The sequence below is a fragment of the Asterias rubens genome, chromosome 9 (genome assembly GCF_902459465.1).
Source record: "Asterias rubens chromosome 9, eAstRub1.3, whole genome shotgun sequence".
Lineage (NCBI taxonomy): Eukaryota > Metazoa > Echinodermata > Asteroidea > Forcipulatida > Asteriidae > Asterias > Asterias rubens.
In genome coordinates this window covers 8440415-8457939 of record NC_047070.1, presented here as the reverse complement: position 1 = coordinate 8457939, position 17525 = coordinate 8440415, and positions in this window count along the sequence as shown.

The following is a 17525-nucleotide window of genomic DNA, read 5'->3' as shown; positions in this document are numbered from 1 at the left end:
ACACACTTGGACTAAACAAAAACAGCATTTAACAAGAACTCTGCAACACAAACAAGACCAAAAGAGCTTTATAAAACGGAATGCAATAAAAAATCAATTAAAATTGTACAAATCGAACCAGGTAACAAAATACAACAAGCCATGAGTCATAAGCACAGGCCGGAGAACTATGGGGTCCGGATGGGAAAAAAAAAACCATTTGAAAAATAAATCAAAGTCAATACTGTTTACCGAAAGTGTATAATGGCTTTAAACCAAAGTTAATACACTGACACTCATGATGTCTATAAGCTCTCGAAGTACTTACCGTTTGTGTAAACCATTCATGGTTCTGAAGCTTGACCGGTTTGATTATAGATCATTACCTATTGACTGTTAAAGGAAGTGGACACTTGATAATTACTCAAAATAATTATTATCATAAAAACTTCCTTGATAACATTCCTTCCTTGGCACATTTGATTTCTGATTTTGCCTCATTGTCATTCATGTAGCCGATTTCAGCAACATGTCATCATTGCAAATGTGATATCATTTTATAGAGGAACACCTCAGCTGTGCATTGATGTATAACTTAATAAAAACAGGGTTAAAAATGATACACATATTCTTGATTGAAAAGAAGTTTCCTAACTTTTTGTGAGCAGTTATGTAGCACCATCGTCATTTAAATAACTTTTGTCTAAAGTTCAAGACCCTTCACTAAAAAAATAATAAAGTAAGTTTGAACAATTTTGAAATAAAATATATTAATAAAATTTTTAAATAAAATATATTCATCAAATTTTACTGAACAAAATTTGGAGAGAAGTCAATATGCTGGTGGCAGCAACAAATAAATGAATGAATAAATAAATATGTTGGGTACTTTCAAACAAAGTGTGTCTGCTTTCGAATTTAATGTTTTTTGGGGGCTTACAAATGAATTTGAACTTCTTAAAGGCAGTGGAAACTATTGGTAACTACTCACAGTAGTTATTATCATAAAACCTTACTTGATACGACTAATGGGAGAGGTTTAGAGTATAAAACATTTTGAGAAATTGCTCCCTCTGAAGTAATGTAGTTTTTGAGAAAGAAGTAATTTTCCACGAATTTGATTTCGAGACCTCAAGTTTAGAATTTGAGGTCTCGAAATCAAGCATCTTTTTTCTTATCTCTCAACAACCATTTCAGCTCAAGTTTTCACAGGTTTGTACTTGTATGCACATGTTGAGATACATTGAGTGAGAATACGGTTCTTTGACAATTACCAATAGAGTCCATTGCTTTAAGTGACTTCAAATGGAATGATATAAACTATATGCCGGGCGACGGGACTGAGAAATAAGTTTAACAAAGAGTACTTCAATTCAATTCAAGGATACATTTATTTCCATACTCTCATAAAAGATTAACAACAGTTACATGTATTACGGAGTAAAGCAAAACATTTCTTTAAGTAACAGTAAACATGAATAAATAAATAGAGTACAGGGCCGTTTTGGTAAGCATAAGCTTGTAAAAAACAGCCAGACAGACAAGAAAACACAACCGGACCGACAGACAGACAGACAGACAGACAGATAATACATGACACACCAAATTCGTAATAGAAGCGACAAGATTGCAGAACAGTTTAAGCTGAAAATAAATAAGACAAGTATTGAAGAGATGGATGTGGTTCAATTACATAGGATGGGAAGTCGATACGTAATGGGAGATAATGTCACGTTTGAAAGCAGACTTAAAAAGACTCACGGACCACTTAGATCTAATGCGTTCATCTATGGCATTCCACACACGAGGACCAAGAAGCGGATTGTGTTCATAGAGTAAGTGGTACTTCGGTGTTCAACAACATGGGTACTTAGAAAGTATGTAGTTCTTACTCTATGAAAAGCAAAACTAGGTGAATCAAAGTGTGCCGAAGAGGTATGACACACTACCCTTATTCTGCTAAGTATGTTGTTGTGCTTATTAGCTACTCTTTGTGCTTCACAGCTTTATGAAATTGGGATTGCTGCATATTTTTATAACTACTAGCCGCTAAGGTTTGGATACACTTGCTCTCTACAGGTTCTGATCCTGTAACATTAAGTTAGAATGGGAAGAACAACGCTCTTATGGCACTACGTAGCTTTGAAGCTACATTCAGCTTCTTCTGTATGCCGGATCATTTTGAAATGTACTGAATGTGGTTATTTAAAAATATATCATATGATTTTTGTCTCTACCCCAAAATTTGAATCTGAGAAGCGTCGATGCAGTACGCCTCTTCTGACTGTGTTAGAAATTTATCTTCCTGCACTTTTATACATACTTTTTTTGTTAGTGTAAAGGCCTAGCCATCATTAGTGTTTATTTTTTGAATGTTTAACCTTTTAAACAGGATCTCTTTTTGCAGTTGTTTTTTGTTTGTTTGGTTTTTTTTTACCGCTGGGATTACTCCTGAGAACTCTGAACCTATCGTATTTTAGGAGTATTTTTTTATTTATCTTCTTTTGTATTTGTGTATTTTATTGTCTTCATGGCCCGGGACAGAGTCCTTGAAATCTGATGGGGCTACCCCTGGTGAAAAAAGGCACAACTAAATAAGTACTGCAGTGATGGACTGTGTTTGGAAAGTCTAACCTGGAGACAGCCTACCAGCGGCATGTAGCACACTATGCAAGTGTGTTGCGCACCAACGGTTTTGCGCCATATAACACTGCATGAAAAGGCCAGCTCATAATGAGACTCGCCTTTGACGATTTATTTTCTATCTTTTTTCAAGTTTTGATGAACGATTTCGTTGCTAGAATCATCACAAGTGATTAGGGTGAGTTGATACCTATCTGTAACGTGAACAAAGAAAAAAATGCTGTACCGAAATAATGTGTGTGCTTATTATAAAATTATTAGGTTTGTGTTTTTCATAGCGGTAAATTTAAATAGACCTTATGCATTGACGTCATCCAGCCGCCATCTTTGAGGTCAAACGGTGACGAAATAATCGAAACGCACATAGATTGGCCAATAAACAACCTCCTTTTGACCTCAATGCGGGGGTGCCGTACTGAAATGACGTCATGTTTGGTGTTACAAAAAGTACCCAAAGAATTATGTAATGCATTTATTTGCAACTACTTTTAGAGATTACCAAAAGAAATAAACTTAGTACATAAAGGACATAGGATTTGAGGCATTGCATGGTGAGGTATCAATGTACATATATATTTGGTTTGCGGTAACACCATGTGTGTATATACTTGCCAGGTAGAGTTTGTTCAGTCTCCTGACAATGACTAGAGCAAGCTAGTCGAAACGTTGAGACCAACCCAAGAACTTACTCCGCGGTAGTATAGTTAATTACGATCGAATAGGCCTAAGCTAAAGTAGTAGTCCCAGCCTATTTCTTCACCATCCGCCCAGGTAATAGTTAATAAGCAAGACAGTTCTTTTCAGAACTTAGAAGTCTCCCGAATACCCGAACATCTACTCTGCGGTAGTAGAATAAAGCAAGACAGTTCTCTAAGAACAAACTCTACCTGGCAAGTAGATACACACATGGTGTTACCGCAAACCAAATATATATACATATAGGACGTTTAAAAAGAACTTCGACATATAGCCATACCTAAGTTATTTGTACACAATCTTCAATATCGTCACTGCTTAGCAAGGTTTAGGTGCTAAGCACATTACAAGTTGATGTTGGGAGATATACAGGTGTATAATTTAAGGATCGTATGTATTCACAGCCTGGAGGATGTTGAAATCCAAATTCATTTCATTTGTTTTGCCAAATGTTTACTGTATTCGGAAAGATATTGTATGATACCATGGGTCAAAGTTACACAGGTTTTAGTATCTTATCTGACAAGAAAAAAATAATTTTCCTTGTGAGTTCTCAAAAGAAAACCACTATTAATTGTGTTTCGAAACCCAAACATAATTTAAAATTTGTTCTTGCTGACCTCTCGAGAGCTCTACTTCTGTGTTGTATAATAAGTTTAAGTTTTGTTATTGTTGTAACCCTTCCCGTAGGGAATGAGGTTTGTTCCGTTTAAGGACCAAAATTTGATACAATACAATACAATTATTATTATTATTAATGCATCCAATATTTGCAAAATATTGCGTGTAGTTATTTAAATGCCTCGTAGTTTTAATAGCAACTGTACGAAATTAAATTGCAATGGAATAAGGTTGAATCTGTGTTTCATGTTTTCTCTTTCATTATTGTTGTGCAAAGCCTTTAACGTAAAATCAAACTTAAAAACTGTGCACCCTCAATATTGGAAAACATCACAAGGGGTAGTAAGTCCAGGATTTGTATCCATTACGGGCCCGAAATTAAACAAAATCACATTAAAAACAAAACAAAAGAGGTCGTGATTCAAGCATTTTCATCAAAAAAGACCTAAGTGTAAAATTTAAGGAACAAACATTTTTCATCATCAGAAGTCGAGCATTTTAGTCGTTTTTTAAAATGATTTCAGTGATGAAAATGCTGGACTTACCCCTTGCCTTTCTTCAATTTTAGGCAAATTTTTGATGAGAATGCAGCTGGACGTCTTTTTTTTTCAGTTTATGAAAAGAAAGATAATTTGAATACACATAATTGTCCAGAAGAAAAAACTTCCGAGGTCAAAATAAATAAAACAAAAATTACGTCTTTAATGGTGTGGTTAATTGGGTTCATTTAATTAATTATTCTAAATCTCATAGCATGATAGGTGGCGCCGTAGCTACACTAACTACGTATGGGACTGGGAGCCACGAGACCCTGGTTCAACTCTACTGGGTGTATGTTTCTTTTCTTTTTTGCTTGAGTGAACGCAGTGAATTATTATAAGTAGTATAAAAAGCCACCCCCCCCCCCCCCCAGACACACCAACAGTCACCTAGGTGCACTGGATAGTTCCAATGCGTGTTCTACCGAGAGCTGGTACACCCGGTTCGAATCCTGTACCCGTACATTATATGGACTTGATTTTACTGCTTGTCGCGGGAATGAATTTGGGGTAGGTCATACCCAAACGAGGTTGGATTACTTGGCCAGGTGGTAGAGTAAAAGACAGTCCCCAAGTTACAGGTTGCTGGAACAATAGGATGAGTCTCAAATATTCATTTTAATCTGGATTTTAAACCGTCGTACTATCCGAAATAAGGCATTATCTCAAAAAGTAGCCATCGTAGACGACTAAAACCAAGATTTTCCTGCTCCTCGCCCTCTATTACACCTAGGTATGAAGTTTCAGGCGATTTGGAAAGCACAAATTTCGGCCGATTTTTGAAAAAAACGACAAGGGGGGGGGGGGGGGTAAGCTTGACGTTTTTTCACCCTCGGAAATGTTTTCTCTCCGAATTGCCTCAAAATTTAACCAAAGGAAGTTCGTCATGTGTAAAAGACAGTCTCCAAGTTACAGGTTGCTGAAACAATATGATGGGTCTCAAATATTCATTTTAATCTGGATTTTAAACCGTCGTACTAGCCGAAATGAGGCATTATCTCAAAAAGTAGCCATCGTAGACGACTAAAACCAAGATTTTCTTGCTCCTCGCCCCCAATTACACCTAAGTATGAAATTTCAGGCGATTTGGAAGACACAAATTTCGGCCGATTTTTGAAAAAAACGACAAGGGGGGGTAAGCTTGACGTTTTTTCACCCTCGGAAATGTTTTCTCTCCGAATTGCCTCAAAATTTAACCAAAGGAAGTTCGTTATGTGTAAAAGACAGTCTCCAAGTTACAGGTTGCTGGAACAATAGAATGGGTCTCAAACACTCATTTTAACCTTGATTTTAAACTGACGTACTATCCGAAATGAGGCATTATCTCAAAAAGTAGCCATCGTAGACGACTAAAACCAAGATTTTCCTGCTCCTCGCCCTCTATTACACCTAGGTATGAAGTTTCAGGCGATTTGGAAAGCACAAATTTCGGCCGATTTTTGAAAAAAACGACAAGGGGGGGGGGGGTAAGCTTGACGTTTTTTCACCCTCGGAAATGTTTTCTCTCCGAATTGCCTCAAAATTTAACCAAAGGAAGTTCGTCATGTGTAAAAGACAGTCTCCAAGTTACAGGTTGCTGAAACAATATGATGGGTCTCAAATATTCATTTTAATCTGGATTTTAAACCGTCGTACTAGCCGAAATGAGGCATTATCTCAAAAAGTAGCCATCGTAGACGACTAAAACCAAGATTTTCTTGCTCCTCGCCCCCAATTACACCTAAGTATGAAATTTCAGGCGATTTGGAAGACACAAATTTCGGCCGATTTTTGAAAAAAACGACAAGGGGGGGTAAGCTTGACGTTTTTTCACCCTCGGAAATGTTTTCTCTCCGAATTGCCTCAAAATTTAACCAAAGGAAGTTCGTTATGTGTAAAAGACAGTCTCCAAGTTACAGGTTGCTGGAACAATAGAATGGGTCTCAAACACTCATTTTAACCTTGATTTTAAACTGACGTACTATCCGAAATGAGGCATTATCTCAAAAAGTAGCCATCGTAGACGACTAAAACCAAGATTTTCCTGCTCCTCGCCCTCTATTTCACATAGGTATGAAATTTCAGGCGATTCGGAAGACACAAATTTCGGCCGATTTTTGAAAAAACGACAAGGGGGTCAGCTTGACGTTTTTTCACCCTCGGAAATGTTATCTCTCCGAATTGCCTCAAAATTTAACCAAAGGAAGTTCGTCATGTGTAAAAGACAGTCTCCAAGTTACAGGTTGCTGGAACAATAGAATGGGTCTCAAACATTCATGTTAACCTCTCTTTTTGGAGGCACTGCTATATCAACAAGTAAGCGACATTGCGACAAGAACACGAATAGTCGGGTACCCTATAGTTGGTCTTATAACCCATGCTTCGTACCCAGTAATTTACCGCGTACACATGTATTCAAAATGATCTCCAACCATGCAGTTGACTCTGGCTGTCTCCGTGGACGATATTTAGAGCCTTTTTGATGTAGTTTTAATCTTCAGGGAACTGTTCAGGCAAGACTAATGTGTACTCGTTTATTCTGATTCAATATAAAGTCGTTCAAACCCATGGTAAAAGCAATGTTTGTGATTTGTTTGTTTCTATTAGCTACAGGTCTACACTACGTTAGCTGGTATGCTGGTTAGCTGTGCACAACACAATGGGTATGGTGTGTTATTGCTCAATATAATTCTCTGTTATAGTTAGTAGGCCTGTAGGTTGCTGTTTTCCCGTTGATTATTCGGAGATTAAAACAAAACGGCCAGAAATTGGTGGTGAGGTCGTAAAATTGTTCCAACCTAATTATTCACTGCATATAATTGTACAGCCTATCTATGGCAATGCTTTGATGTTGTACCCTGGATTTAAAACTTTGCATGGTGGAAATACGATATGGACAGGTTTGCGGTAACACCATGCAATGACTATCATCTCTAAATATGGGGTGGTTCTGAAAATAACCGTTGGTTTCAATTGACGTTTCGGTCAGTATTCTCTGATCGCCTTTGGAAAAAACAAAATTCTTTTACGATGCACAAACACTTGACGTTTAATGATTTTAATTATTTAAATAAATAAAAATAAATAAAACATTGCTGCTTAAAATAAATTTGAATGTGTATGTCAATTATTGTCTGAATTCTTTTTATATTGATTTAAAGAGCAGTCATAATGTGAAATGTAGAAACTCAAACATTAAACAAATATTGAATTAAAATATTGAATAAAGAATACTCCGTCCCGTGTCTTATTTAGAGTTCAATTTCCTTAGACTATCAAATATTTATTACATATAATAAAAAATGGTTTTGTTGGTCACAGTGTTACGCCCCCTGTTTGAATATGCTCCCCCCCCCCCCATTCGCCCGATTTGCCCGGCTTCTAGAGACTTTTTCAATCGCTGATACTTTCTCAGTTAGATAGACCCGTTTTAGTCCCGTGCATTTTATTTATCTCAAACACCGTCGAATTTGTGCATGCATCAACTCTGTTGTACCCAGTCCCAATCTTTACATTACCTGGGGTACTATGGCATTGGGAAATCCTTGTAAAACACGCGAGTGGAAGGCACTCGCTATATACGTTTTGATTTAAAGTTGTCCACTCTAAGGTTTATAATTAAACTCGAACCCATTGTTCATAAGAAGAGCGGTGGCCCAGTGGTAGAGCTCCGGATTCTGAGCGCAAAGGTACTGAGTTCGAGCCACGGCGTGTGCCTTTTCTACGCGTAAGAACATTGGTTTAAGCGGAACCCTATGGCATAGGGAAATCCTTGCTTTATACCTAATAAATAACACTATTACGTTTTGATTTAAAGTTGAATTCATTCTAAGGTTTATATTTAAACTCGAACCTTTTTGTTTATGAAGAAGGACAGTGGCACACTGGTAGGGCTCTGGACTCTGAAGCCAAAGGTGCTGGGTTCGAACCCCGGTGTGTGTTCTTTTCCTGCGTTGAAGAACATTGGTTTACGCGGTACCCTACGGCATAGGGAAATCCTTGCTTAACCCCTAATCAATAATTAATGCGAGTGGAAGGCATAAGTTACAATATGTTTTGATATAAAGTTGTTCACTCTAGGGTATAAAATTAAACTCGAACGCAATTGAAGTAAGAGTAGTAGTGGCCCAATGGAAGGGCTCCGGGCTCTACACCCAATGGTACAGGGTTCGAACCCCGGTGTGTGTTCTTTTTCTGCGTTGAAGAACATTGGTTTGCGCGGTTCCCTACGGCATAGGGAAATCCTTGCTTTACACTTAATAAATAATTTGCGAGTGGAAGGCATAAGCTATAATACGTTTTGATTTAAAATTGTTCATTCTAGGGTATAACATTAAACTCGAACGCAAATGAAGTAAGAGTAGTAGTGGCCTAATGGAAGGGCTCCGGGCTCTACACCCAATGGTACAGGGTTCGAACCCCGGTGTGTGTTCTTTTTCTGCGTTGAAGAACATTGGTTTGCGCGGTTCCCTACGGCATAGGGAAATCCTTGCTTTACACTTAATAAATAATTTGCGAGTGGAAGGCATAAGCTATAATACGTTTTGATTTAAAGTTGTTCATTCTAAGGTATAACATTAAACTCGAACGCAAATGAAGTAAGATGAGTAGTGGCCCAATGGAAGGGCTCCGGGCTCTACACCCAATGGTACGGGGTTCGATTCCCGTGTGTTCTTTTACACCGTTTTGATTTAAAGTTGTTCATTCTAGGGTATAACATTAAACTCGAACGCAAATGAAGTAAGAGTAGTAGTGGCCTAATGGAATGGCTCCGGGCTCTACACCCAATGGTACGGGGTTCGATTTCCGTGTGTTCTTTTACTACGTTTTGATTTAAAGTTGTTCATTCTAGGGTATAACATTAAACTCGAACGCAAATGAAGTAAGAGTAGTAGTGGCTCAATGGAAGGGCTCCGGACTCTACACCCAATGGTGCGGAGTTCGATTCCCGGGTGTTCTTTTACTACGTTTTAATTAAAAGTTTGTCATACGAAGGTTTAAAATAAAACTCGAACACATATTAGTAAGAAGGAGCAGTGGCCCAGTGGAAGGGCTCTGGTCTCTGGACCGGAGGGTCCCGGGATCGAATCCAGCTTCAGAAAAGTTGGAGACGTTTTAAAAATGTTTTATTTTTTATTTTTTTAAAACTTATATAAAAAAGAGCATAGGTTCGTTTTAAGTTTTAAGTTTAAAGTTTCTTTCCTCAGCGAGTGCTAGCGGTGAGTGCCACTGCGCGGTGTGTGCCACTGTCTGGTGAGTCGAGACTTCTCGGACGGCAACCGCGCTGCCACCACCGGGGTTCGAACCGGGGACCCTTTGCTTGGGAGGCCGACACCTACCCACGACACCCACTTGGGTCCCCCCCAGGATAATTCGCATTTTAAACCTGATAAACCTGCGGTTCATACTTTACACAGAGAGCTATGGCATGGGATTTCAGTGCTTTATACTTAGTATATAATTGAATACTCATCATAGGATACTATGGTATGGCAATATCAATGCTTTATACTTGGTGTATAATTTGCGAGTTGAATACTTTCCACATGATGCTATGGCATAGTAAAATCATTGCTTTATACTTAGTAATTTCGAGTGAAATGCACAAGTTGTGGGCTGGTTACATAGGCATGGGAAACTCATTGGTTCGGACTTAAAACATATGAGTGAAAATCTACAGCACACTGTATAGTTTAAAATGGGAAAAGGGGTACGCATGGTACTATGGCATAGGGAAATCCTTGCTTTGGACTTGGTAAATAATTTGCGAGTGGAAGGCATAATACGCTTTTACTGACAGGTATTGGTAGTAGATAGGGGACTCTTGTGTTCGGACTTAAAAAGTATTCGACAGGTTGAAGGCACACGCTGTAGGCATAAAGATAGACAATTAGTTTAATTAATGGGGAAATGGTACGCATGGTACAATGGCATGGGGAAATCCTTGCTTTGGACTAGGTAAATAATTTGAGAGTGGAAGGCATACGCTTTACTGACGGGTAGACAGGGGACTCTTTGGTTGTGATATAAAAAATTGGTGAGTGGATGGACGGCACACGCTGTAAGTATGGCGCATTGGTTTACAAGGAAACATAGGCATAATAGGGGACTTACAAAACAATTATTTGAGTCGAAGGCACACGATGTGGGTATAGAAAATTAGTTCACAGGGGAAGTTGGTCTGGCATTTCGATGGGAATTGGGGATTGTCGATCGCTGTGCAAAGGGTAGCGGGGTACACTGGGGTTGGGTGGCTGAGTCTTTAGTAGGCTAGCTGGAATCAACATGACGGCGGGAATATAACTTCTTTGAATGTCCACCAGTGTTTTTGGTGGGTACTCGCCGTGATGGTACAATTGGTTTTATTGAGTTTGATACAATAATTATTTGAGACATTGTTTTATCGAAAATCAGGCAATAAAAACAATTACATCAAAAAGTTACTTAGGTAGACGACTAAACCCAAGTTTTCAGGCGATTTTGAAAAACACAATTTTTTTCGGCAGATTTCTGAGAAAACGGCATGGGGTATAACTTGACGTTTTTTCACCCTCAAAAAAAAATTTCTCTCAGATTTGCCTCAAAATTTAACCAAAGAAAGTTCTTTATGTGCAAAAGACGCTCTACGGATTACAGATTGCTGGAACAATTGGAAGGGCCTCAAATTAATATTAATTTTAATCTTGATTTGGGGGCATCGAAAACTAGACAATATTATCTCAAAAAGTTGCCTACGACTCAGACCAAGGTTTTTCTGTGCATCTCGTCCTTCATTACACATCTGGATGAAATTTCAGACGATTAAAAAAATAAAAATAAAAAACCCGCCAGTTTTATTCAGACCATGTTCAGACTTTAAAAATTTACATTATCATTTGGCGGTATAGGTGGCAAACCAGTTTTAGATTTACAACTTGATATGAGAAAGGCAATCTGCAAAGGCTTAAACATGATGTATCAATTCTTTTGGATGGTAGGCCTACGACTCCGAATGTCAGAGCACCGGTCATTTTGGTTGGTAAACAGTTTACGACAGCTCAGTGTTACATAACATGTAAACAAAAACTGACATAGAAACACGTAGGAGTGACAATATCTCAAAAAGTTGCCTACGACTCAGACCAAGGTTTTTCTGTGCATCTCGTCCTTCATTACACATCTGGATGAAATTTCAGACGATTAAAAAAATAAAAATAAAAAACCCGCCAGTTTTATTCAGACCATGTTCAGACTTTAAAAATTTACATTATCATTTGGCAGTATAGGTGGCAAACCAGTTTTAGATTTACAACTTGATATGAGAAAGGCAATCTGCAAAGGCTTAAACATGATGTATCAATTCTTTTGGATGGTAGGCCTACGACTCCGAATGTCAGAGCACCGGTCATTTTGGTTGGTAAACAGTTTACGACAGCTCAGTGTTACATAACATGTAAACAAAAACTGACATAGAAACACGTAGGAGTGGCCGACACGAATTGAAGTAGATAATCTATAAGAACTACACAGAAAAGTCGATTGTTTCATCAGATCATGGAGGAATTCTTCATCCAGTATCTGATTGACGGCAAATTGGCAATGACAATGCAATGACCTATGCTCTAACGTTACAGCTACTTCCGGATTGCCGTTGTTTATGTTGAGCATGAAGGTGGAATATAATTGCGACAAGAATTGCCCGTTTTATGACAAACTAGGTGGTTACACGCCTTCCACGAGGCCTTCATCCTATTCTACATTATGAACTTGAATAAACTACACGATAAAGCTTACCCATATAGACATTAAATCACATCAAATCATCGTAAGTATATTCACGGTGTTGACAAAATAAAGCATGGCTGGTGGCCATTTTGAATATCGCGTCACGGTATCAAGCCGTCGAGTACCCAGACCTCTACTACTCTGTTGATGTTTATTTCGCGTAGCGTGGATATCGGGTACCTGTCGGTTGCTTTAGCGTGTTCCAATCACCGGTGCCTGTCCAAGATCAAAGGGGCAAACTGGCTCCCGCAAGATCTCGCGGAATGATTCGAAATGCGAGAATCGAAGGCATGAATCATATTAAAAGTGAAGAATAAACCCTTACACTGTAACTAATTGTGGTAATTAAACCAAGTAGCCTTACGTTTGTTCAACTTGAAATGATTTAGCGCAAAGTTGAAAGAACTAAAGGTAATATATGAGGTCTATTTTTTGTTCGTTTCTCGGCTTATTATTTATGTAGGAATAAATAACTTGTAGGTAGATTATTAAAAAGTGACCTTATTTCGTTGTTGAAAATATCTCACTCAAATTTGCGCCACCAAATAATCTAACTTTTAAAGCCTTCGGTACACTTCAACCACCCCCCCCCCCTTAAAAAAAAAAAAAAATAATAATAATATTAATAACAAAATATGGCCTTTTTATGCATGTTGTTGCAAGGATTGCAAGGATTTGACTAAAACGCAAGGCTTACATTTGAATTTATGTAATGAAAAATGAAAATTTAATGGTCTCCATTAAGTTGCAAACTGAAAATTTGATGGTCTCCAAAGAATTGCAAAATGAAAATTTAATGGTCTCCAAAGAATTGCAAAATGAAAATTTAAAGGTCTCCAGTAATGCCCATTAGATGGTCATTTGGGCATTAATTTATACCATTTAATTTTCATTTTTCATTTTATTGGAGACATTTGCAACTTAATGGAGACCATTAAATTTTCATTTTTCATTTTATTGGAGACCATTAAATTTTCATTTTGCATTTTATTGGAGACCATTAAATTTTCAGTTTACAACTTAATGGAGACCATTAAATTTTCATTTTTCATTTTATTGGAGACCATTAAATTTTTTAGTTTGCATGGAGACCATTGAATTTTCATTTTTCATTTTATTTGAGACAATTAAATTTTCAATTTGCAACGTAATAGAGACCATTAATTTTTCATTTTGCAACTTAATGGAGACCATTAAATTGTCATTTTGCAACTTAATGGAGACCATTAAATTTTCATTTTCCATTTTATTGGAGACAATTAAATTTTTATTTTTCATTTTATTGGAGACCATTAAATTTTCAGTTTGCAACTTAATGGAGACCATTAAATTTTCATTTTGCAATTTAATTTTGCATTTTATTGGAGACCATGAAATTTTCAGTGTGCAACTTAATGGAGACCATTAAATTTTAATTTTTCATTTTATTGGAGACCATTAAATTTTAATTTTTCATTTTATTGGAGACCATTAAATTTTAATTTTTCATTTTATTGGAGACCATTAAATTTTCATTTTAATGGAGACCATTTAATTTTCAATTTGAAACTTAATGGAGACCATTAAGTTTTCATTTTGCATTTTTTTGGAGACCATTCAATTTTCATTTTTGCAACTTAAAGGAACACGTTCCCTTGGATCGGTCGAGTTGGTCTTTGAAAAGCGTTTGTAACCGTTTGTTACAAAATGCATATGGTTATAAAGATGATTTAAAAGTAGAATACAATGATCCACACAAATTTGCCTTGAAATTGCGTGGTTTTCCTTTTACTTTGCAAACTAACACGGTCGGCCATTTATGGGAGTCAAAAATTTGACTCCCATAAATGGCCGACCGTGTTAGCCGACGAGGTAAAAGGAAAACCACGCAATTTCGAGTGATACTTGTGTGGATCATTATATTCTACTTTTAAAACATCTTTCCAATCATATGCATTTTATAACAAACGGTTACAAACGCTTTTCAAAGACCAACTCGATCGATTCAAGGCAACGTGTTCCTTTAATGGAGACCATTAGATGGTCATTTGGGCATTACTGTAGACCATTAAATGTTCTTTTGCAACATATTGAAGACCACTAAATTTCCAGTTGTTGCAGAATGAAATTTAAATGGTTTCAAATAAGTTGCAAAATGATAATATTATGGTCTCCAATAAGTTGAAAATTTATTTTATTATTATTTACCAAGTAGGTTTTTATTATTTTTAGTAATTGCCAATAGTGTCCACCATTGTTGATCAACTGATAGAAACAAAACAAACAACAACATCCCTCAATAATTACACAACACAACATAAAATACAGTTAATAACTTTTATAGATTTTTATTTATAATGGAAATCCACAAACATCTCGCAAATTATCATGACATTTAAAGAAGTAAACAGAGTCAACAAAAACGCACTTATATGTTTGTCACATAATTTGGGGAGATTAAAGACAACACATTGAAAACATTTCCTTGAAAACCTGGTCATTTTTATTTTCAGGAAGTGCATTCTATCCAAACACCTGACCAGTTTCAACTTTTGCATTTGCATCCTGTAGTATAGTCAATACACACCACACATTCAACCTTTTAAAAATAGCATTTGCTTTGTTTACTGTAAGCAGTGCTTATGAAGCCGAAACTGTGTTTATGGTAACTCCCTAAGCAAAAGGCGTCTGCTTACAGACTCCATGAAATTAGGTCCTTAAGCATGTTTCTGCAAAGACTACCCAATGTAAATACTGGTGGTGAAGATGAAACACATACTAAACAAAATGGGTACTTGTTCTAAATCTGTCCAGGGTCCAATTTCATAAAGCTTTTAAAGGGAAGGTACACGTTTAGTAATTGTCAAAGACCACTCTTCTCACTTGGTGTATCCCCACATAAGCATAAAGTAACAAGCCTGTGAAAATTTGAGCTCAATTGGTCGTCGAAGTTGCGAGAAAATGATGAGAAAACAACACCCTTGTTGGACAAATTTGTGATTTCAAATAGTAATAAAAGAATTCTGGCTAGAAATTGCCTTTCTCAAAATATATGCTACTTCAGAAAAAGCCATTTCTCACAATGTTTTATACTATCAACAGTTCTCTAATGCTCGTTACCAAGTAAGTTTTTAAGTTCGTATTTTTTTAGTAATTACCGAAAGTGTACCTTCCCAGGAGCAGCGAAAACACAGCTTAGCAAACATTTTTGCAAAGCAAAAGTGTGGCACCAGTCACAGCAATATATACATACTGGCATTTGGGCTGGTAACCTGTTTATGCAAAGCAAGATTTTCCTGTGCTCAATGACAAGATTTTGTGCTTCCATGTTAAAAAACTTACTTACAATTTTGGGCAGTCACATAATTTTCCGGCGCAATTATCTGTTTACTGGTCAATGACATGCTCGTCTTATCACTTACATTCCCTCTCAATATGTACAGAGTGCATTTTTTTCAATCAATAAATTAAGTCTATCTTTATTATATTATACAATTAATAATTTACATACTTAAAAAACCAAATAACATTATAGGAAAGAAAAGCTGTACTGCATGATCAGAAATTCTGATTTCAATTATTTCTTTAAATGTGTAAATATTGCAACTACTCTGAAATTTGTACTGGGGCAGGGGTGTTAAAATATTGCAACTACTGATAAAATTTGTACTGGGGCAGGGTGTTTAATTGCTGCTTAAAGTTGATTTAAGGAACAAGTTGCCTTGGATCGGTCGAGATGGTCTTTGAAAAGCGTTCTGTTACCGTTTGTTATAAAATGCATATGGGTAGAAAGATTTTGTAAAAGTAGAATACAATGATCTACAAAAATTAGCTTGAAATTGCGTGGTTTTCTTGTTACCTCGTCGACTAACACGGTCGCGACGTAAAAGGAAAACCATGCAACTTTGAGTGATATTTGTGTGGATCATTATATTCTACTTTTAAAAGATCTTTCTAGTCATATGCATTTCATAACAATCTGTTTCAAACGCTTTTTTATAGACCAACTCGTCCGATCCAAGAAAACGTGTTCCTTTAATGATGTAGGTTTTTTCAAACAATGTACAAAGTGCTTATATGCAATCCGCATCATACTGCAAAATAACAATTTACTTTCTCTCCCAACTAAAAAAGAATTTTTAAGAAACACGCAAAGTGCTGAATTTTTGATTCATAAAAAACAAAATCTGTTGGCGGCTGCTTTGGTTAATCAGTACGAGGAATGGCACAACACCAGTTTTATGATAGGCAGTTATTCTATTCCAAATAACATTATGTGAATTTCAAAGGAAACTCCCTTTTTCCTGAAAAGTTTGCAAAAATTCCCATTTTCTAATTTGTTTGGTCTAATTAAAACAGGCAACGGAAAATAATAATCTATAAGCCATAAGTTAAACACTAAAAGAGCTACATGTATAATTCTGGAAAAAAAGTGAAATAATGCCGTTAGATCGACCGGTTTGTAGAAATTATCATTAAATTTGTTTTGTTAATAGCATGCTTTTGCTTGAATCATGAAAGGTCTTGACCGTATGGCCATATTTCTTTTCTACACAAGTCTACAAAGGTCAGATTGAGGGGGGGGGTGTACAAATAAGTCAGGTACAGAATGGTGAGGAATATAATTTCATACCAATGTTTACCTCAGAGTCAGGAGCCTGACAAACGATCTTAGCGATTTGTAGTGGAAGACATTAAAGCAATACATGGTCTCTGCAAGAGCTAGGACACCCTTACCACCCCCCCCCCCCCATAAACTCGTGTTGGTGCCCCCATAAATCATGAATTTCTGTTTGTTCTCCCATTGTTTGTAAGCGTTTGTTATAACATGCATATGGGTGGAAAGATGTTGTAAAAGTAGAATACTATGATCCACACAAACATGCCTCTAAATTGCACAGTTTTCCTTTTACCTTGTCAACTAACACGGTCGGCCATAAGTGGGAGTCAAATTGTTGACTCCCATTCATTGGCGATAATGTTTGTTCGCATGGTAAAAGGAAAACCAACCAATTTCGAGGCAAATTTGTGTGGATCATTGCATTCTACTTTTCAAACATCTTTCCAAACATATGCATTTTATAAACAGTTACAAACGCTGTTTATAGACCAGTTCGTCGGATCCAAGGCAACATGTTCCTTTAATATTCACTGCGCAATATGCAGAGTAGGAACACACACTATAAAACAGTATGATGGGCCGTGCAGTGTAGCTTATTGCACACTCTCGTTGTTATGGATCCACCAATCCAAATCAAGGATTCAAGTTTGCTTGAAGATGGACTTCATTACCAGGGCCCAATTTCATAAACCCTGTAAGCACAA